Source organism: Entelurus aequoreus, linkage group LG15 (assembly GCF_033978785.1).
Source record: "Entelurus aequoreus isolate RoL-2023_Sb linkage group LG15, RoL_Eaeq_v1.1, whole genome shotgun sequence".
In the NCBI taxonomy this organism is placed as follows: domain Eukaryota; kingdom Metazoa; phylum Chordata; class Actinopteri; order Syngnathiformes; family Syngnathidae; genus Entelurus; species Entelurus aequoreus.
This window is the reverse complement of record NC_084745.1, coordinates 27932045-27956040: the sequence shown is the minus strand read 5'-3', so window position 1 is coordinate 27956040 and position 23996 is coordinate 27932045.

Genomic DNA, 23996 nt, shown 5'->3' with positions numbered 1-23996 from the left:
CAAACCTTTTCCATGAATACATATATATATATATATATATATATATATATATATATATATATATATATATATATATATATATATATATATATATATATATATATATATATATATACATTGTAGATTGTCACTGAAAGCCTCAAAACTATGAATGAACACTATGTACTTAACATAAAAACTATGTACTTAACACTGTACTTAACAAAAAAGGTGAAATAACTGAAAACATGTTTTGTATTCTAGTTTCTTCAAAATAGCCACCCTTGGCATTCTCTGGATGAGCTTCAAGAGGTAGTCACCTGAAAGGGTTTTCACTTCACAGGTGTGCTTAAAGCTCATCGAGAGAATGCCAAGAGAGTGCAAAGCAGTAATCAGAGCAAAGGGTGGCTATTTTGGAAAAAATTGAATATGAAACATGTTTTCAGTTATTTCACCTTAATGCTAGACATAGGGAGACCCGAAAATAATATGTCACAGTAATCGAGACGAGACGTAACGAAAGTTGTTAGTGAGGTTATCAATAGAGCCCACATAATTTGGGAATGGTGCCATTACCGAAGGCAGTAGGTCAGCAAGAGTCATCTTTGTGGCAGCATTAATGTTGCGGCTGCTATAGCAGTTATTATTATTATTAGCTTGTTGACAATGAGTCAGAACTTCGAACTTTATATGGTAATGATTGGACATTACTTTAGTATACAGGAGTATCATAACTTTGGAGGTGGTGACATCCCTGACGAGCACTGGATCTATCGTACCGTTGCGATCCGTGTGTTCATTTATTATTTGTGTAAGACCACAGCTATCAATTATAGTCTGGAGCGCCACGCACTGTGGGTCCGATGGGGTATTCTTATGGATATTAAAGTCCCCCATTATGATAATATTGTTGGCGTGTGTCACTAGATCAGCAACGAACTCTGAGAATTCACTGATAAAGTTCGAATAGGGCCCTGGGGGGCGGTAGATAACAGCCAGGTCGAGAGGCAGCGGTGTGACAGACCTCATAGTAAGCACCTCAAACGATTTATATTTATTATTTAGGTTAGGGGTAAGGTTAAAGTTTTCATTGTATATTAGTGCGACCCCCCCCCCCCCCCCATCCCTTTTAAAGGGATGAGAATTATATGCATTCGTATAGTTGGGAGGAGAGGCCTCATTTAGCGCAAAAAAAATCTTCTGGTTTGAGCCAGGTTTCGCTAAGACCAATGACGTTAAGATTGTTGTCTCTAATGACCTCATTAACTAATAACGTTTTGGGAGACAATGATCTTATGTTTAAAAAGCCCATATTATAGGTATTGGGCTGTTTTGACGAGTTTTTGTTGAAATTATCCGTAGTAGCAATATTAATAATGTTGCGTTTATTATGTGTAGTGCACTTTAAATAGTTTCGACCATACCTAGGAATTGATATGATGGGAATTTTCAGATTGTTTGCTTGGTGCTGCGATAAACTGAACGCATCATAATTTGCCACCTCAGTAGAATGCATGTCTATCTCTGACACAGTCACAGCAGAAAAAACATTATGTGAGTTGTGTATTATTCTAAGAGAATTTCTATGTGTGCAGGGATTATCCAGCCTGGCACTGGCTAGTTCTAGCTTAACTGACTCCTCACCCGGACTAGCAGACTCTGTAATTGCCTGTGACCGGGCTTGCTCTAGTGTAGTTAGTCAAGTGTGACTCAAACAGTAGTCTATATTCCTAGCCAGGATGATGGTGCCTTCCTGGTTAGGGTGAAGGCCGTCTCTCATCAGCAAGCCTGGTTTGCCCCAGAAAGAGGGCCAATTATCAATAAACGTTAGTCTCTGTTTTCTACAGAAGCTAGCCAGCCACTTGTTAAGTGAGACTAATCTGCTATATCTCTCAGCATTGCCTCTCGCAGGCAGGGGGCCAGAGACAATTATTCGATGCCTGGACATCTTTCTAGCGAGATCACAAGTCCTGGCTATGTTTCTCTTTGTAATCTCTGACTGTCTCATCCTAGTGTCATTGGAGCCAACGTGCACAACTATATTCGCATAACTAGTCATGCGATTAGCCTGCCGTACGTGTTTACTAGGCCTGTTGCGAGTTAGCTCCCTAATATTAGCTTCAATGTCAGGGGCTCTTAAAGGCCTACTGAAAGCCACTACTACCGACCACGCAGTCTGATAGTTTATATATCAATGATGAAATCTTAACATTGCAACACATGCCAATACGGCCGGGTTAACTTATAAAGTGACATTTAAAACTTCCCGGGAAATATCCGGCTGAAACATCGCGGTATGATGACGTATGCGCGTGACGAAGTCCGAGTAACGGAAGTTATGGTACCCGTAGAATCCTATACAAAAATTTCTGTTTTCATTTCATAATTCTACAGTATTCTGGACATCTTTTGCAATTTTTTTAATGAACAATGAAGGCTGCAAAGAAGACAGTTGTAGGTGGGATCAGTGTATTAGCAGCGGACTACAGCAACACAACCAGGAGGACTTTGTTGGAGCGCTAGCCGCGCTAGCCGCGCTAGCCGCCGACCTCACCTTGACTTCCTACGTCTCCGGGCCGCCAAACACATCGGGTGAAGTCCTTCGTCCTTCTGCCGATCGCTGGAACGCAGGTGAGCACGGGTGTTGATGAGCAAATGAGGGCTGGCTGGCATAGGTGGAGAGCTAATGTTTTTAGCATAGCTCTGTGCAGTCCGGTTGCTAAGTTAGCTTCAATGGCGTCGTTAGCACAGCATTGTTAACCTTTGCCAGCCTGGAAAGCATTAACCGTGTATTTACATGTCCACGGTTTAATAGTATTGTTGATTTTCTATCTATCCTTCCAGTCAGGGGTTTATTTATTTTGTTTCTATATGCAGTTAAAGCAAGATGCTATCACGTTAGCTCGTAGCTAAAGCATTTCGCCGATGTATTGTCGTGGAGATAAAAGGCACTGAATGTCCATTTCGCGTTCTCGACTCTCATTTTCAAGAGGATATAGTATCCGAGGTGGTTTAAAATACAAATCCGTGATCTACAATAGAAAAAGGAGAGTGTGGAATCCAATGAGCCAGCTTGTACCTAAGTTACGGTCAGAGCGAAAAAAGATATGTCCATCGCTGCCTCTCAAGTCATTCACTGTAACGTTCCTCATCTACGAATCTTTCATCCTCGCTCAAATTAATGGGGTAATCATCACTTTCTCGGTCCGAATCTCTCTCGCTCCATTGTAAACAACGGGGAATTGTGAGGAATCCTAGCTCCTGTGACGTCACGCTACTTCCGGTACAGGCAAGGCTTTTTTTTATCAGCGAGCAAAAGTTGCGAACTTTATCTTCGATTTTCTCTACTAAATCCTTTCAGCAAAAATATGGCAATATTGCGAAATTATCAAGTATGACACATAGAATGGATCTGCTATTCCCGTTTAAATTTAAAAAAATCATTTCAGTAGGCCTTTAATTGTGGCTGGTTTGCTAAGCTTTATGTTTCGGGTGATGGAGTCCCCTATGACTAAGGTGTGGTGCCCGGTAGACTGGGGTGTAGGACTAGCTAAAGGGCTAAATCTATTAAGTGTTTCAACCTGTACACCGTAGCTTATAGGTCGCTTAGGACTGCTATAAACTGGGCTAGTTAGCTCGCTACAGGTAACGCTAGCAGATGTGTCCGCAACATCTAAAGTTACGAGATTACTCTGCTCTAACTGGCAGACACGGCCCTCTGGCAGAGCCAACCTATCCATGAGTAAGGTGCACAACGTGCAGGAAGCCATACTCACTGTATTTTCTGTCACCAAGTGAAGTTCCTGCTGTCTTCCGGGAAGTGGTCACGGTGTGCGGGAGTAGATTCCTTCCGACCGGCGCCACCTTTCTCCGCGCTAGCTTCGTTAGATTAGCAGCTAGCTAACTGAGGGAGGGGTGGTCAGACAAAGATCGGGTGATTTGCAAGTTAAATAGGACTACTAAATATGTTTGGGAAGTAGTAAAGAAAGCTGCAAAACAATTAAAAGCACACAGATAGAATGATACTTAGCTTCTTCGCAACAGCGAGCAGTCAGCGAGCAGTCACTCACGGCGAACCCAGTATTGATGTAATCATTGTAGTATCGACTAGATACCCTCTTGTACTTAGTATCATCACAGTAGATGTCAGGTGTAGATCCACCCATGGCATTTATTTACATTGAGGAGTGCTAGCATGCTATTAGCTGTGACGCCAGTGAGCTATTGTATCCTACTACGGTGTGTAGTGAAGCATGTTTAGCTATTCCTTGTCCTGCAGGGATGATGCTTGTAAGAAACGTACTTTATTTGTCGACATGGAGGCGAGGATTAGTGATTTAGAAGGAGCTAAAGCACTGCAGATTGCAGATGGACGCTAGCTGCTAGCTAGCTAGTAATGTTTTAAAGCACCTCGTGGAGTTTCAGTGTTATATCCTCACTTTTATTGTTAGTTTTTAAGCCAAAATGCGTCCACTCTCCATTTCTGTCTATACACTGTGTCTGCTTCACTACAAAAAGTCAGTGTTCAAAAACAAGAAAAAAAAATAAATACAAAAATTAGGGGTATTTTACTTGAACTAAGCAAAATTATCTGCCAATAGAACAAGAAAATTTGGCTTGTCAAGACTTTCTAAAACAAGTAAAATTAGCTAACCTCAATGAACCCCAAAATACCTTAAAATAAATATATTATCACTAATAACAACTGCACTTTTCTTGGAAGAAAAAAAAGAGACCTTATTGCTGAATATGTTGAAAAATATTCTTAAATTAAGTAAATGATAGTGCCATTATCTTGACATAATGACATTACATTTCTTGAAACCAGCAAACTTATACTAACAACTAATTTACTGTTCTTGATGGAAAGGCAACAAGGCAACCGCTTGTTACTTTCGGGGTCTCCTAGCCGCTCAGGCAAATCATATGGTCTAAAAATGCATTTTCCCATCGATAACATGACATCATCGCGCCAAGTGTGTGCTCTTTCAGTCAATTAGTGCGCATATATACAGCCCGGCACCTGCCAAATTATTTTCTATTGTAATTTTGAAGAATTTATCTGAACGTGCATGAACTCTTTCTGTTCAAAATTGTTTGAAATGTCACATGTGAAATGTTTAAATAGTCAGTTTACTGTACTGTGCCAACTGTACTACTATATGGGTATGTGCGTTCTATTGTTTCATTGAAAATAAAACAGCAAAGTCCATTTGGCTGTCATCTGTTTTAATTATGAGACAATTGTGTCAAAGTCATGATTTTTTTTTTCAGGCTTGAAATAAGAAATTATTACTTTTAAAAAGTAGTTTATACTTTTGAGTGTTGATGACACAGCTTTGCAACAGTTGATATTTTAGTTTCAAGCATGTTTTACTCAATATAGGTCATAAAATCTCAGCAACGAGCCGTAATATCTTACTTAGATAATATAGGACCAAAACCCTTAAAACAAGTAAAACACTCTAACATAAAATCTGCTTAGTGAGAAGAATCATCTTATCGGACAGAAAATAAGCAAATATCAGCGTTATTTGAGATATTTAATCTTACTTAGATTTCAGTCTTTGCAGTGTTGTAAGTACTCTGTGATTGTGCACTGCCGAACATGCTCCTCTGCTCATAAAACCAGCAATGTCATGACTTCATGACACATACACATATATATATATATATATATATATATATATATATATATATATATATATATATATATATATATATATACATAAATTCATGCATATATACATATATATATATATATATATATATATATATATATATATATATATATATATATATATATATATATATATACATATATATATATATATATATATATATATATATATATATATATATATATATATATATATATATATATATATATATATATATACAGTACATACGTACATGTAAGTATATATACATATGTTTCTCCACATATATCTTGTTATTATTTTATTCTTTCTCCTCTGTGTTTGTGTCCTCCTCCAGTGAAGGCCCCGATTATCAGAATGATGATTAGATACTGAAGTAACCGGTCCCCATAGTCATGTGGTTGTGGCCCTTAACAACAGCATTGAGTGTTTATGCCAGCGGCTGGCCCTGTTGCAGTACGCCCATTAGCCCTAAGTGTATTACACGAGTAGTATTAAAGACCTAAGCAACATTCGGGTTAGGGCCACAAAAAGCATAGTGACTGAGCGAGACAACGCGAGTGAGAGATGACGGGTGTCCGGAGAGGGTAAGACAGTGAGAATTGTATATGAAATTAAGAAAAAAGAAAAAAAAGAGGAGACCCCCACACCATTCATACCCCCAAGGAGATGAAGTCAGGGAGTATATGAAAGGGAGAATAAGAATGAGAGCGTCAGATAGCAGGCGGAGGGAGAGACTATTTGTCTCCTCTCTTGACACAGCAGGATGATAATGCATTTTAATGACAAGTCCAGAGACTGGTTTTATGAGGGAACGGACACTCACACACACACATACATTCTTGTATTGTTACCTTCTTACCTGCTTGAGACCTCAGAATAATGCTTACCTCTTTTGCACCACAGTTTCTAGATATATAAAGATTTGTATTTACAACATTAATAATATATACATACTATGCAAATGTAAAAAAGCTTGTGAAAAATGAGTTGGAAAAAAAGTTGTAATTTTACTCAATGCAAGTCAACATTTTACTCAATAACAGTCAAAGTTTTACAAGAAAAAGCTTAAATTGTTGGTAATTTTATGAAAAGAGTCGTAATTTTCACAATTTTATAAGAAAACTAACATTTTGGCAATATTTGAATAATAAATCGGAATTTTACTCAAAAAATGTCACTATTTTACAAGAACAACAAAAATCGGCAATATTGTGATAAAGGTCAGACTTTTATATGACAAATGTCGCCATTTTGCATTAAAAAGTAATAATTTTACATGAAAAAAGTAATACTTTTACGAGAGAATATTTCAATATTACAGAAACAGAAAGAATATGAGAAATTGTTCCCAATTTGTGAGAAAAAGACTGCTTGTAATTGGTTTTTAATGTTCATTATTTACTTCAAGTTATTACAGTATGTCTCTATATACGTATTTATTTATCTATTTTAAATTAATTTTGGCCAAAGGGGGCGTGTTTCAATTTCTTACACACACTTGTTATTTCACATGTTGACCAGAGGGGGAGCACTTTTAAAAGCGACACACAGTCAATTTGAAAAAACCCTCCGTTTTGTGACCACCCTAGTTTTGATAGATGTCACCACCGGGGGTGCAAATGAGACATTCTCTATTAGATGCAATGGTTTTCTGTATTGGGACCATGATTTATGTCCTAACTTGTTGACCGGTCCTCATGTGGAAGGTACTTTTCCTTGTTGACGTCTCAAGAAGGGTAGAAATACAAGAACACACACACACACACACACACACACACACACACACACACACCAAGCTAGACATCATTCTCAGTGTGAAGGAGTTGACACTACGGAATCAGAACTATGGAAGAAGGCAATTTAGAAGCAATCAGAGGGAAATTTGAGGTGGATTAGGCAGAAGGGCTTATAGCAGCGAGGATGTATCCATCTGTCTAGGAGAGGCCTTCATCAGCAGCTGTCTCCCGGCCGGCCCAATCAATCTGTCCTCCTTACTCCTCTCCTCCGCTCCCCGGCATTTTCACACTCGGGTTTAATTCGGACCAGGCGGCGAGGAAGGGGAAGTGACCATGCGCCGTGTTGCTGAAAAGCACCGTAACGGGGCAATAAGGAAGTTGTCTCCTCTCTCTCCTCCCTTCTTTCCTTCCTGGGTGCATCCTATGTCACACTAGCACTAACTGGTGTGAGATTTAATTGCAAATCTGCAGAAGAAGGAACAGACTGCACCTTTCAGTACTTCCCCGAAATGAACTGATTCGGTCTGCAGACTGTCCGCAATTTCCCACATTGTCTGTTCCCTCTATCATTTACCATACATCAGTTATCATTCAGGCTCATTTATGTGGTCTATTTCATCTTTAGATGGTAGAAAAGTGATCTATTATGCTCTGGTATTACTTTCGGCCGTGGCCTGATTTCAGAGCGAGTACAGTTGGAATTGCTTTAATATTGCTTCATTTTGGACCAGCTGTTGGCATCAGACTTTGTATTACAAAAGCAGAGTCAAAGTTAAATGTTTAAGATGGATAAAAATGAACCCAGTGCCTGATCTCTCTGTCCATGAGGTCAGAACCAACCCAAGTCTATGAATCATAAAGTTGCCCTATTATACAAAATTGACTTTTTAATATAGCAGTACAGCGGTAGCTCAATTTTCCTTCCAAAAAGTCACACAAAGATTTACCGTACAAAAACCAAACGTGTCCTATAGGAAATAAGGTGAATCCAATTATTCCATTCCAGACAACCAAAAATATGATCACAAAACATAAAGTTTAACTTGGGGCTGCACGATGACGGCCAAAATAATAATCACATTTATTTTTTATCAGTGTTGAAATCATGATTATAAATCATGAGCAGTGTTGGGTTAGTTACTGAAAACCAGTAACTAGTTACAATTACTAGTTACTCTATTTCAAAAGTAACTCAGTTACTAACTCAGTTACTTACACCAAAAAGTAATGCGTTACTGTGAAAAGTAACTATTTAGTTACTTATTTTTTTCTTCTTATTTTTTTAAAACTCCCATTAATGCCCTTTTAGCCTTCATTTCAGTACTGTTATTACACTGGCGAATAATACAATCTGTTGATCAACTTGACATGCTTTTGCATCACTGAACTCTGCTAAGCAATGTGGTCTACATACAACACACAGACAAATATATGTTTCAAAGGGCCAATTTATTTCAGGCCAGAACAAATTGACAAAACTATTTTAAATAGCTGCAACATAACATACATAAGTAACAAACAGCATAATAACAATATAGCTGTAAACCTGGCTTCACCCAAGGAAGGCACACATGACATACACAAAGCCTAACCAGGCTTTTTTTTTTCTCTCAAGGAATTCGGAAATAAAATCATGTATTCAGGAGATCAACACTGTACTGAAGCCCAAAACACTCTACACATTTCCCGAGTTTTAGTTTAGAGATAAGGAAAGATTGACCTGGCCCACTAGGATCCCTCTTTATGTTTGTGAACTGTATAGTCTATACATTTAGAGTGATATGATAATCAAACACTCTAGAAGTGTAGAATGAAAGAGTATATAAGATAATTGACAGAGTGTGTACCTTCAGTGATGAATGATGAGCAGAGGCAGAGTTTGGAGTGTTTTCTTTAGCTCGCTTTCCATGTTTATGTACTCACTGTCCAGGTACTTGGAACATGTTTTCCGTGCCATTTGCTGTTTGGCGTCGGTATCATGCTAATTAGCTGCCTGAAAGCGGGCGACTCCACTGTAGAAATAGCCTGCATGTCTTCTAGCACATACGCTGCAATGGCTCTATCAATGTTGTCCTGGCTAGCAGTCCCTCCGTTAAAATCCTTATGTGGAGCTGAAGTGGCATCGGAGTCTGTGTCTCTCTTTACTAGCTTCGTCGAAGCATGTTCCTTTTGTAGCTGTTTCAGCAGATTTGAATAGCTGTTTTGGGCAGTATTCCCGGGCGCGGTCACCGCTGCTGCTCACTGCTCCCCTCACCTTCATCCTATTTGGGTCCCACATCAACCTTAAGAAAGTCAGTGACTTCACTATAAAAGTAGGTGACATTGTTATCACGAGGAAAGATGAGGTCACCTACCTAGGTTCCATTTTAGAGGCTAATCTTTCCTGTGATAAAATGGCAACCAACGTAATCAAAAAGGTCAACCAACGAATGATATTTCTCTATAGAATCTCCTCTCTGGTCAACAAAAACACCATGAAGATTCTAGCGGGAACTCTCATTTAACCCTTTTTCGATTACGCATGCACCTCCTGGTACCCTAGCACCTCCAAATACCACAAATCTAGACTCCAAACATCCCAGAACAAGCTAGTCAGATTACTTCTAGACCTCCACCCCAGATAACACGTCACTCCTACCTACTTCTCCAAAGTGGGCTGGCTCAGGGTGGAGGACAGGGTAAAACAACTTGCACTGAGCCTAGTCTATAAAATCCGCTACACCTCCCTGATCCAAAGTACATGTCAAACTACTTCCTTAACGTAAATGACCGCCATAACCACAACACCAGGGGGAGCTCCACGTACCACGTTAAACCCAGATTCCGATCTAACAAAGGTCTTAATTCATTCTCTTTCTATGCCACATCAATATGGAATGCTCTTCCAACCGGTGTAAAAGAAAGGACATCTCTATCCTCCTTCAAAACCGCACTAAAAGAACACCTCCAGGCAACTTCAACCCTAAACTAACACCCTCCCTTCCACATCCTACCTCCCCGGATTGTGAATAATGAAATGTAAATAATCAAATCTAGATACTTATTCTTATGCTCTCTGATCTCTCTCCCTCTCTGTGTCCACTACTTGCTGTACATATCCTACCAAGTCAGTCCTACACTGTTCCAATGTCCATTTCTCTGATGATGCAATTGTTGATGATGGAAGTGTTGATATCAACCAAACCTAACCCCCCCCCCTTCACATACCACACCCCGGATTTTAAATATTGTAAATAATTAAATGTACATACTCTGATGATTATCTTGTGGGATGACTGTATTATGATAATAGTATATATCTGTATCATGAATCAATTTAAGTGGACCCTGACTTAAACAAGTTGAAAAACTTATTCGGGTGTTACCATTTAGTGGTCAATTGTACGGAATATGTACTACACTGTGCAATCTACTAATAAAAGTTTCAATCAATCAATCAATCCCAGGGGGTGATTAAGGGTGATGGGTCAAATGCAGAGAATAATTTCGCCACACCTAGTGTGTGTGTGACAATCATTGGTACTTTAACTTTAAGTAGATGGGATCTTTGATCCAAGACACAATTTACATTTAACTAAAATGTTATTTTCTTTGTGCTCGACAAAAGAAAAGTAGTGAGAATATCTTCATGTTATGAAACTCGACTTCTGGCTCCGCCATGATGTCTTGTTAGTTGTTATGAGAGTAGCGTATGTGTGTGGCCCTTTAAAATATGACAGCATGTGAGGTGTGTGATGTCAGTGAGTGAGTGGGCGAGAGAAGTGAGGGACCGGCAACAGTGAGTAGCTTGGTGGATAGCTGAGTGCAAGACACCAATAAAGTCACAAAGTTGCAACAAACCGCCGGCCTCGTCATTCACCCTGGAGTCCGGAGCTGTAAAGACCCACTGCCGGGTAAAGTGAAGGGTGTTACCCTCGAAGTACATAGGCCCTGGAGGAACGTCTCCCCTGCGCTCCTCAACTACGGTCTGGGGGCCCCCTCCCTGGACTTTTTGGCAGCAAAAAAAAACAAAAAAGCACAGACTGGGTTACCAAATGTGGAATTCTTTGTTTGGGCACTGGATTATGCAGAATAATACGTACGATAACCAAGATGGTATACAAAAACTGTGGCAAAATTATTATCAAAGGCATACAAAAACTACCTTCATGACCACCAAAGGTGAGAAAAAACCATCATCTGCCACACAAAAGTTCACTTTTGAAGTTATGGGAAATGATTTATGGACAAGACAGCCCCCTGTATACACCTACGACTTTGTAAACATTTTTGGGGAAAAGGCTTCACTACACATCTTGAAATAAACCAGTCAGTGGGACAGTTGTGGGAGCTTGAGTTTTATGAAGTTGTTTTCCTCTTTTACTATGAAGCCACACTGTTGGCTTGGCATTGTCTTTCTGAAATAATCAGGGGTGTCCATGATAACGTTGCTTGGATGGCAACATATGTTGCTCCAAAACCTGTATGTACCTTTCAGCATTAATGGTGCCTTCCCATATGTGTAAGTTACCCATGCCTTGGGCACTAATACACCTCCATACCATCACAGATGCTGGCTTTTGAACTTCTGCATAGAACAGTCAAGATGGTTATTTTCCTCTTTGTTCCGGAGGACACGACGTCCACAGTTTCCAAAAACAATTTGAAATGTGGACTCGTCAGACCACAGAACACTTTTACACTTTGCATCAGTCCATCTTAGATGAGCTCGGGCCCAGCGAAGCCGGCGGCGTTTCTGGGTGTTGTTGATAAATGGCTTTGGCTTTGTATAGTAAAGTTTTAACTTGCACTTACAGATGTAGCGACAAACTGTAGTTACTGACAGTGGTTTTCTGAAGTGTTCCTGAGCCCATGTGGTGATATCCTTTACACACTAATGTCGGTTTTTGATGCAATACCGCCTGAGGGATCGAAGGTCACGGGTATGACACTTACATGCAGTGATTTCTCCAGATTATTTGAAGCTTTCGATGATATTACGGACCGTAGATGGTGAAATCCCTAAATTCCTTGCAATAGCTCGTTGAGAAATGTTGTTCTTAAACTGTTCGACAATTTGCTCACACATTTGTTCACAAAGTGGTGACCCTCGCCCCATCCTTGTTTGTGAATGACTGAGCATTTCATGGAAGCTGCTTTTATACCCAATCATGGCACCCACCTGTTCCCAATTAGCCTGTTCACCTGTGGGATGTTCCAAACAAGTGTTTGATGAGCATTCCTCAACTTTCTCAGTCTGTTTTGCCACCTGTGACAGCTTTTTTTAAACATGTTGCAGGCATCAAATTCCAAATGAGCTAATATTTGCAAAAAATTAAGTTTTCCAGTTTGAACGTTAAGTCAATCAATCAATCAATGTTTATTTATATAGCCCTAAATCACAAGTGTCTCAAAGGGCTGTACAAGCCACAACGACATCCTCGGTACAGAGCCCACATACGGGCAAGGAAAACTCACCCCAGTGGGACGTCAATGTGAATGACTATGAGAAACCTTGGAGAGGACCGCATATGTGGGTAACCCCCCCCCCCCCCCCCTCTAGAGGAGACCGAAAGCAATGGATGTCGAGTGGGTCTGACATAATATTGTGAAAGTCCAACACATCAGCGAAAGTCCAGTCCATGTTGGGGCCAGCAGGAACCATCCCGATCAGTTTGCAGTTTATTCAATTGAATATAAGTTGAACAGGATTTGTGAATCATTGTATTCTGTTTTTGTTTACGATTTACACAGCGTGCCAACTTCACTGGTTTTGGGTTTTGTAAAAAGTAAATAAAGGGCACATTAGCGCTTCTTGGAGCCACACAGACAAGTGTGGACAAACACAAAGTGACCAAAATGACCTTTTTAACAGTCTAAATTAAGGCTGCAGCTAACGATTATTTTTCTATCGATTAATCTATAGATTATTTGTTTCGATTAATCGGTTAATCTATAGATTATTTTTTCGATTAATCTATAGATTATTTTTCCTTTTACCAATTATTTTTTTATTTAAAATGAAGATGAAAAAATAAATGTAGGCCCGTTTTTTCAAAAGGCATGGCTTTTATTTACAAAAAAAGAAGTATAGCCACTCAGTCAACATTGACAACAACATGACAAAATATTCTGTAACAATGTAAACATTTAAAACTTTTAACATTTAACAAAATTAAAAGTAGCTTATTTGCTTTTTAATGTGCAAATATAAAAGTAAACATCCAGTGCAAATCTTAATATTCTGCAATAGTATAAGCATTTCAAAAGTAAAAGTATTGCTTATTTTGCTTTAAAATGTGCAAAAATAAAGATAAACATCCAATACAAAAAAGTGCAAAACTAAATATTCTATAACAACAGTGTAAACATTTCAACAAAAGTGAAAGTATTGCTTATTTGCTAAAATGTGTAAAAATAAAGATAAACATCCAATACAAAAAAGTGCCAATCTAAATATTCTGGAGCACTGTAAACATTAAGTATTGCTTTTAAAATGTGCAAAATAAACATCCAGTCCAACACAGTACACAATAACCAATTCTACTCATTCCAGTGAGTGACTAACAGTTGTAATGAAGAAAGGTTAGCATGTCTACATGCTCTGGTTCTTTTCATGTTAACAATATTTCCAGCAGCTGAAAATAGGCGCTCAGAAGGGGTCGATGTGGCTGGAACTGAGAGGTAATTAGCCTTCACCTCAAGCCAGGACTGCGAGTGAGCTGAGCTGCAGTTTAAGTTTCTAGAAGGTCAACGGGCTCATAGTGATGTTACTAGTAGTTGACTGGGAGGTGTTTATTATCATTTGGGGAGAGTCCGCTGCCTGATGCTCACCTGCTAAACACCTATCTGCTCGACGCTGAAGCGCTGACTACATGCGCTCTGAATACGCACTGCTGATTGGCTGGTAACGTTTTGAATACGCACTGCTGATTGGCTGATAACGCTTTGTGTGTACCAATCAGATGGTTGTGTGGGTGGGAGAATGCTGCATGCTGAGACAGAAGCAGAAGGAGCAAAGCAGCTTGTTAAGACTTTAGCTTTAGCTTAGAAACTCGTTCGGTACACCCCTGTACCGAACCGAAAACCCCGTACCGAAACGGTTCAATACAAAACACATACCGTTACACCCCTAGCAGATACAAATGACACATTCATGTTTTTGTGTAATGATGACAACGTATGCTCACGCGGACGATTGACTAGTTGATGGCTTTCTGTAATGGTTTACTAGGGGGAGGTGACGGCAAACAGACACCAGGGGGAAGTGTATACAATTATTTAATATATACTTATATATATTCAATATATATAATAATAACAAACAATACTAATATAATGAACTAAGGAAAATGGAGTGTGAACTAGATCCAAAAGGTAATGAGTGTGTGGTGTAAGATTATGTGTGTAATTTAACTGAAGTGTGTGTTACCAAAGTGTTGAACGAGAGAAGAGGAAGTCCAGGGGGCAGGCAGGTGATCCGGGATACAAGCGGGGGTCCGTGGGGCTGAGAGGGGCGTCAAGTCCAGGGGCGAGCGAGGAGTCAGGAACGAGGAATGCAGTCCAAAAACACAGGGGGGAGATCCAGGGAAAAGTGAGGCGCACAGCTCACTGTCCAGGCGGCGGAGGGTACTGCAGGAACACGGAAGAAGACAGGGGGGGTTAAGGCACGGAGAGGAAAACAAGGAGAGAGAGCTAAAGCTTAGCTTACGGGTCACCATGACAAAACTAAGTTCCCGCCCCGATCCTTGGGTTCACTGGTCCCTTTATGCGGCTCGCCCTCATCAGTCCCAGGTGTGCAGCTCTCCGGTAAGTGATTGCAGCTGGTGGCTGCTGCAGGGCGGAGACGAGCGCGGCGCGTCCCTGGATTTGCGCGGCCGTGGGCGTGTCCCCAGGTGCGCACAGACGGCAGGGGTCTGAGCCGTAACATTTTCTTTTCAAATGTTCGTTCATAGCCGTTGTGCTGCTATGATAGGCCATTTCCGCTCGACACAGCGTGCATACAACAACATTATTAGGCAGTGTATTGAAATACTCCCACACTTTTGACGACTTTTGCCGTGATTTTTTCCCCCTCGCTCGCACCGTCTGCTTTGCGGTCCGCCATGACGGTAGTGTGATGTAAATATGCGACGCGTCGACGCACAAAAACGGCGTCGACGTATTTACGTAACCGATGACGTCGACTATGTCGACGCGTCGTTTCAGCCTTAGTCTAAATTCCAGCATTAGGGCTAGATTTTAGACTGCACACTTTAAATACACTATTGCAGAAGCACTGCGGGCATAATAAAGGGCCATTAAAAGACTAAGACTGATAACGTTTATTTTTACCGCCTTGCCGATAAAACAAAAGGACTCTTGACAGATATAAAACCCAACAGTAAAGTACCAGTGCGGCTGGTGGTTAGACCTTAATGAGCGTACACATGTGATCTATGTGATGATTTGAGCTAAATGCTCGTGTCATTAACAGATGCCGGCTCATTGCTGGGAGGCAGCAGTGATGCTCAGCAGTTAGTGTCAGGCTGTTAACGAAGCACATGTGATGCCATGCATACATGACATTTATTACATGAAACAACAACACGCATAAAGACACTGATCCCCGGGATAATGCTTAATTACCCCCGACATTGGCTAAGTGGCACACACACACTAACTGCCAACAGTGTCACACTGATTTAACACTGAAGATACAATTAGGGCTGGACATTTTAATATTTGTTTGGATCAACAATTAAATGGTAGACGGTTAATACTTGTATAGCGCTTTTCTACCATCAAGGTACTCAAAGCGCTTTGACACTACACACTAATATATCCAATAATGATCTGTCTTTTTTTTTAAAGGACAGTGTTTTATTTTAAATAATAATAAAAAAATAGCATCGCTGAAATGTTGATCATTGTCAACATTTGTATTTGAATACAAAGGGAGAATTAAGGGAAACACTATTTTTAGAGCTGCACCAAACATTTTTTTGAATCACTTAATCTATCGATAATTTTTTCAACTAATTGAGTAATCTCTAATTACTATTTTTTTTTGTATCGAACTTTTAAGTGTAGTGGCCCTTGTATGAAAATGTATTTCTAATTTGCACAGTTTACTGAGCACCATGTTTTTATTTGTTTCTATGACTATGACTGAACTATGACCTTTTTTTTCCCCTCAAAAGGCTCTTTTTCTACAGCGGCACCTACTGTAGGGGTGTGGTGATCAGGGTTTTATGCTATCAATTTTGATACAGATCATCCATAAGTGAGATCAACCGATACCAATAACATGAATTAACTGTAAATATTCAAATTGAATTGTAATCTATTGACTATATGATCTAAAAATTCAGCCAGGAAGTCACTTTAGTTTTTGGGAACTAGGGAGTCGGTCATACTACAAATGTGGGTATTGATCTCATAATATGTAGTTACCGGGGCTGCATTGGCCATTCCAATACTAATGTACAATAAGATTAAAATCAGCTTCTTCTCTGATGTGGACATGCAATAGAAAACAGGAGAATTTAAAATTATTTATAAAAAATTAAGATAAAATATAAAAATAAGCGGTAGAAAATGGATGGATGGATATTAAATAATAACAATACATTAAAATTAAAAAAAATAAGGCAAATTGAGCCACAATAACTTAAAGGCCTACTGAAATGAATTTGTTTTATTGAAACGGGGATAGCAGATCCATTCTATGTGTCATACTTGATCATTTCGCGATATTGCCATATTTTTGCTGAAAGGATTTAGTAGAGAACAACGATGATAAAGATCGCAACTTTTGGTATCTGATAAAAAAAAAGCCTTGCCCCTACCGGAAGTAGTGTGACGTAGTCAGTTGAAAGGCTACTCACATTTTCCTATTTTCAATGCAGCTAGAGCGATTCGGAACGAGAAAGCGACGATTACCCCATTAATTTGAGCGAGGATGAAAGATTTGTGGATGAGGAAGTGAAGGACTAGAATGCAGTGCAAGACATATCTTTTTTCGCTCTGACCGATAACAGGTACAAGCTGGCTCATTGGATTCCACACTCTCTCCTTTTTGCAATTGTGGATCACGGATTTGTATTTTAAACCACCTCAGATACTATATCCTCTTGAAAATGAGAGTTGAGAACGCGAAATGGACATTCACAGTGACTTTTATCTCCACAACAATACATCAATTAAACACTTTAGCTTGGGAGCTAACGTGATAGCATCGTGCTTAACTGCATATAGAAACAAAATAAATAAATCCCTGACTGGAAGGATAGACAGAAGATCAACAATACTATTAAACCAGGGACATGTAAATACACGGTTAATGCTTTCCAGCCTGGCGAAGGTTAACAATGCTGTTGCTAACGATGCCATTGAAGCTAACTTAGCAACCGGACCTCACAGAGCTATGCTAAAAACATTAGCTATCCACCTACGCCAGCCAGCCCTCATCTGCTCATTAACACCCGTGCTCACCTGCGTTCCAGCGATCGACGGTGCGACGAAGGACTTCACCCAATCACAGATGCGGTCGGCGAGACGGAGGAAGTTAAGGTGAGTTCGGCGGCTAGCGCATCTGCTATTCTTCTTTGTCTTCCTGGTTGTGTTGCTGTAGTCCGCCGCTAATACATCGATCCCACCTACAACTTTCTTCTTTGCAGTCTTCATTGTTCATTAAACAAATTGCAAAAGATTCACCAACACAGATGTCCAGAATACTGTGGAATTTTGAAATGAAAACAGAGCTTTTTTGTATTGTATTAAATGGGGTACCAATACTTCCGTACCAACTGATTCCGTCACGCGCATACGTCATCATATCTAGACGTTATCCACCGGAAGTGTGGCGGGAAATTAAAAATTGCAATTTATAAGTTAACCCGGCTGTATTGGCATGTGTTGCAATGTTAAGATTTCATCATTGATATATAAACTGTATATATAATCAGACTGCGTGGTCGGTAGTAGTGGGTTTCAGTAGGCCTTTAACAGCACCATAGGCTTAGTAGGCATTCATTGATTGATTGATTGAAACTTGTATTAGTAGATTGCACAGTACACTACATCTTCCGTACAATTGACCACTAAATGGTAACACCCCAATAAGTTTTTCAACGTTAATCAATTACTTAATAAATGACCAAGTTGAGGTGATCTACCTCATACATATATATATATATATATATATATATATATATATATATATATATATATATATATATATATATATATATATATATATATATATATATATATGTGTTGGCCCTGTGATGAGGTGGCGACTTGTCCAGGGTGTACCCTGCCTCCCGCCCGATTGTAGCTGAGATAGGCTCCAGCGCCCCCCGCGACCCCGAAGGGAATAAGCGGTAGAGAATGGATGGATGGATGGATATATATATATATACACTTATATATACAGTATATAATTTATGTTTATTTATTTTGCTGTTTTTGTTCACATGTTAAAGGTGTTTTAATGAATATACATGCATGTTTAACGTATAGATTCCTTTCTTTCATGAAGACAAGAATATAAGTTGGTGTATTACCTGATTCTGATGACTTGCATTGATTGGAATCAGACAGTAGTGATGATAACGTCCACGTTTTCAAATGGAGGAGAAAAAAAGTTATTCCTTTCTGTCTAATACCACATGAAAGTGGTTGGTTTTTGGCATCTTATTTGTCCAGCTTCCATATTCTTTTTCATACACTTTACAAGAAATACATTGGCGGCAAACTCCGTAGCTTGCTAGCTTGTTTGTGCTGGCTTTCGGAGACTCTTATTTTGTTAGCGCAGGCGCGATGGAGCGGCACTTTTATTGTGAAGACAGGAACTGTGCGGTCAGTCTTTAGGCTTTTGAGAGAGGTACGGTTGAAATAAAAAAGTGTATTTTTTCCTTCACACTTTTGATTGATTGATTGTAACTTGTATTAGTATATTGCACAGTACAGTACATATTCCGTACAATTGATCACTAAATGGTAACACCCCAATAAGTTTTTCAACTTGTTTAAGTCGGGGTCCACGTGTGACGGTCATGTGACCGCCTGGCTCTGTTTGATTGGTCCAACGTCACCAGTGACTGCATCTGATTGGTGAAACGGAGTCAAACGTCACCAGTGACTGTATTTGTTTGGTGAAACGCAGGCATGCGATAGATCCTACTTTGAAGGTCTGTCCGACAGACCAAAACAAACAAAGCGTGCATTAACAGATCAATAAAAATCAGTAGCGAGTAGCGAGCTGAATGTAGATAAATGGAGCGGAATAAAAGTAGCATTTCTTCTCTATAAATATACTCAAGTAAAAGTAGAAGTATGTTGCATTAAAAGTACTCTTAGAAGTACAATCTATCCCAAAAGTTACTCAAGTAGATGTAACGGAGTAAATGTAGCGCATTACTACCCAGCTCTGGTTACGATACAGCCTTATACTGTATACAGATATTGCACAGTAATCAAAGTAAAAAAAATATTAAATACTGCACAGTTGTTGGATAGGAAGACCGGTTGGATTGTAGTTCAGTGCATGTGAGAGTATAGAATGATTATGGCTTTTAGGGGGAAAAAAACAGTTCTTGAGTCTACATGACTAATATTTTATACTGTAAAATATTTAATACCACTAACTGATTTTGTTTTTTTAATTTTAAATCACAAATATAATAAGCAGGAAAACACAGGAAGGCAGTGTAACAATATCTAAATATTTTATTTTCTTTAACCAGTCTCCGAGGGCTAATATTACTTGGAATAACTTAAAGGGGCCGTGTCGCACCGAGTATGGACATATATATATATATATATATATATATATATATATATATATATATATATATATATATATATATATATATATATATATATATATATATATATATATATATATATATATATATATATGTATGTATGTATGTATGTATATATATATATATATATATATATATATATATATATATATATATATACATATATATATATATATATATATAAATATATATATATATATATATATATATATATATATATATATATATATATGCATGCAGTATATATATATACTGTATATATATATTGTTCCTCTTCTTCACACGTCAAACAACTAGTTTGGATTGATCAATGGCGCCTCTGCTGGTTAAAGCAATTAATTTACAATCAATTCCACAAAATCGACAGATTTGTCAAAAAAATACTTTATTGTATAATTTACTATCATGCACACCCCAAACTTAATTGGTTTTGTCATTATTTCTAAAAATAAAATAAATAAATACATTTTAAAAATGTGTTTTAATTTAAAATAAATAAGCAATTCAAAATATATGTAAAAAAAAAAGTAAAAAATAAAATTTGTTAGAATGTGCCGCAAAATGTTTACATAATTACCCTAATGTTCTAGTCTGGAATATAATTGAATCATTGTTGCTTAATGTGACTCCAAAAAATCCCCAATATGACCAATCAGAAGAAAGTCAGGGATAAGTACAGAGTTGGCTCATATAAAGCCCCTTATACGATTAAAAACAGGACTTGTGTTGTTCTGCCAATCACACAAAGCTACTCTGCAGCAAGACATGTGCTTAATCGCACTCTTCTTTTCTCAGATGTCCATAGATTTGCATGTTATCAAAAAGATCCGAAGCGGTCATGCAAAGAGTTTGAGATAACCCTATTTTCTCTGTATGCCTTCAGGCTGCAGTGATAGTGATCTCCTGCTGGGATAGAATTAGCCATAAACTCATTTGCAGTGCCGTGACCCGGATTATGGAAAAGGTGGGTCAAAGCAGATATGACATTGTCCTTATTAATATTCAATAAAAACAAAAGGAGGATGATACTGTGGCAAATCAAAGGCTCAGCAGGTGGGGACTCATCTAAGTTCTGTTGGCATACATAGAAAGATAAAAGATTAATGGGCTGATTATAACGTACATTCACAATATAGAAGCCATGCGTTCAGGAAAAATACCAAATTGGAACCAGAAGGTGCGTTCGGTTTATCCAAACAGCAAATCATCAACAGTAGGAGTAGAAAAGAATGACATTTACATGTGCCATCTCTTGAATGAAACAGTTTAAATGACTCTGAAGTGCAGATTGCTTCCAGTCGACGATATATTTGAAATGCTGCATTTTCATTACCAAAGAATCCCCGGCGTGGAGAAACAGCGAGGAAAAAAATAAATAAATACAAAGAGGAAGTAGGGACACAGGGAGTGTGCATAGCATGTGGAGGCTATTATTTTTGGCGTGCTCCAAGGCTGGGAGAATTAGAAAATATAATTCTGTCAGGGTGATTTGATAGCGCGTTGAAAAATGTCAGAAGTGGAGATGACAAATCATGGTGCTGAGGAGAGGGGACTGGGAGACAGGGGATGTCATTTGTCATGAGTGCCATTTGACTGCACCACTCCACCACCTCCTCCACCCCATCTGCCTCCTCTTCCACACCCACTCCTTCACTCCTCAACTTCCTCCTTTTTGCCTCCCTTTGTCTCTCCCCTCTTTCGCTAGTAATGATTTATTTCAACATGTTGTAGCGTCTCTCATCTTTCTTCCTCCTTCCAACTTTTCTCCAATACTCTACCACCAATTTGCATTAACAGTAATATCCCCCTGAGAACCAAAAACTGACCTCTGCAATGGAGATTAGTCCGAAATGTGTAACTTTGACCCAAAAAAGTCCACTACAGAGGACGCAGTTCCCCATTAGGCGTCACTGTTGTATATCTAACTTTAAAGAAATAGGATAAGTGAGGTTGTAAGCGTTCAGAATTATGAGCTCACTCTGGGGCTGTAATGGTTATTCGATTAAATTGATTAGGAAAAAGTTAAAATTTATACGGGTGGTGAACAAATGTATTCATATTTGAGATGCAATTTTTATTTATCACGATTCAAAATCAATTCATAATTTTAAAGACTTGATAAAAAAAATATAAACAAATAAAATATATATACACATAGATATTACATATATAAATATATATGTGTACATATATATATACACATATATATGTGTGTATATATATATATATATATATATATATATATATATATATATATATATATATATATATATATATATATATATATATATATATATATATATACACATATAAATGTATATACATATACACACATATATAAATACATATACATATATACACATACATATATATACGTATATACACATATATATACATAAATACACACACATATATATATCATCATTGGCGATCACTCGAAGCGAGTATGATAGTCCTCCCGTTGGTGAGTCTGGTCATCTGTGGGTCCTCAGGTGGCTGTAGAGGCCAATCCGTGATCCACAGACTCTATTGCAGTGGGGGCATATGTGCGTGATTGTCGTGGTAGTAGTGGTGGTTGTCTGAGGAGCTGTTTTGGTAGTGGATCTCTCCTTTCTTTGTTGCCTCTTGGTTTCCGCGGCACGGTGGAGGTCCTTTTCTAATTGTGCTGTGCCTTCATGGACCATCCTGCTCCACAAAACCCTCTGGTGGGCATCATCCTCCCAGGTGTTGAGGTTGAAGCAGCATTTCCTCAGGTGGATTTTGAGGTTATCTTTATACCGCTTCTTCTGCCCCCCTTGGGTGCGTTGTCCTTCCGTCAGTTGTCCGTACAACATCTGTTTTGGAAGGCGACTGTCTGGCATGCGAATTACATGGCCTGTCCATCGCAGCTGGTGCCGAATGACAGTTGTAGTGATGCTGGGCATGTTAGCTTCCTTCAGAACACTAATGTTGGTACGCCTATCTTCCCAGCTGATCCTGAGGATCTTGCGGAGACATCGCTGGTGGTACTGCTCCAGAGCCTTCAGGTGTCTGCTGTAGGTGGTCCAACTATCAGCCCCGTAGAGCAGAGTGGGCAGAACTACAGCTTTATATACGAGAAGCTTGATGTTGGTCTGGATGACCCGAGTCTCAAAAACTATTTTCTTGAGCTTAGCAAAAGCTGCGCTGGCACAACCTATGCGGTGGTGGATCTCGGCATCGATGACAGCTCTCGTTGAAAGAAGACTGCCAAGATAAGCGAAATGCTCCACGTTTTCCAAGATGTTGTTGTCCACATAAATTGTGGGGGGTTGGTAGGGTGTGTCAGGGGCCGGTTGGTACAGGATCTGAGTCTTCTTCATGTTGATGTCAAGTCCCAGGAGTCGGTACGCTCTGGCAAAAGCATCCATGATGTTCTGGAGGTCCAACTCAGAATGAGCAACAAGAGCATTGTCATCTGCGTACTGAAGCTCTGTAATGGAGGATATAAGCACATTGCTTTTTGCCCTGAACCTACTCAGGTTGAAGAGCCCGCCGTCTGTCCGGTATATGAACTGGACTCCCTCAGGCAGGTTTTGACTGGTGAGGTGAAGTATGGCTGAGATGAAGATAGCAAACAGGGTTGGTGCGATGATGCAGCCCTGCTTGACACCAGTGTCAACTTTGAAGGGAGCCGTTTCAGAGCCGCCATTTCCAACTACCACTCCGGTCATGTCGTCGTGCAACAGACGCAAGATCTTCAAATACTTGTCTGGGTATCCGATCTTGGAGAGGGCACCCCAGAGGGTGGTTCTGTTCACAGAATGAAAGACCTTTGTAAGGTCAATGAATGCCATGTATAGTGGCAG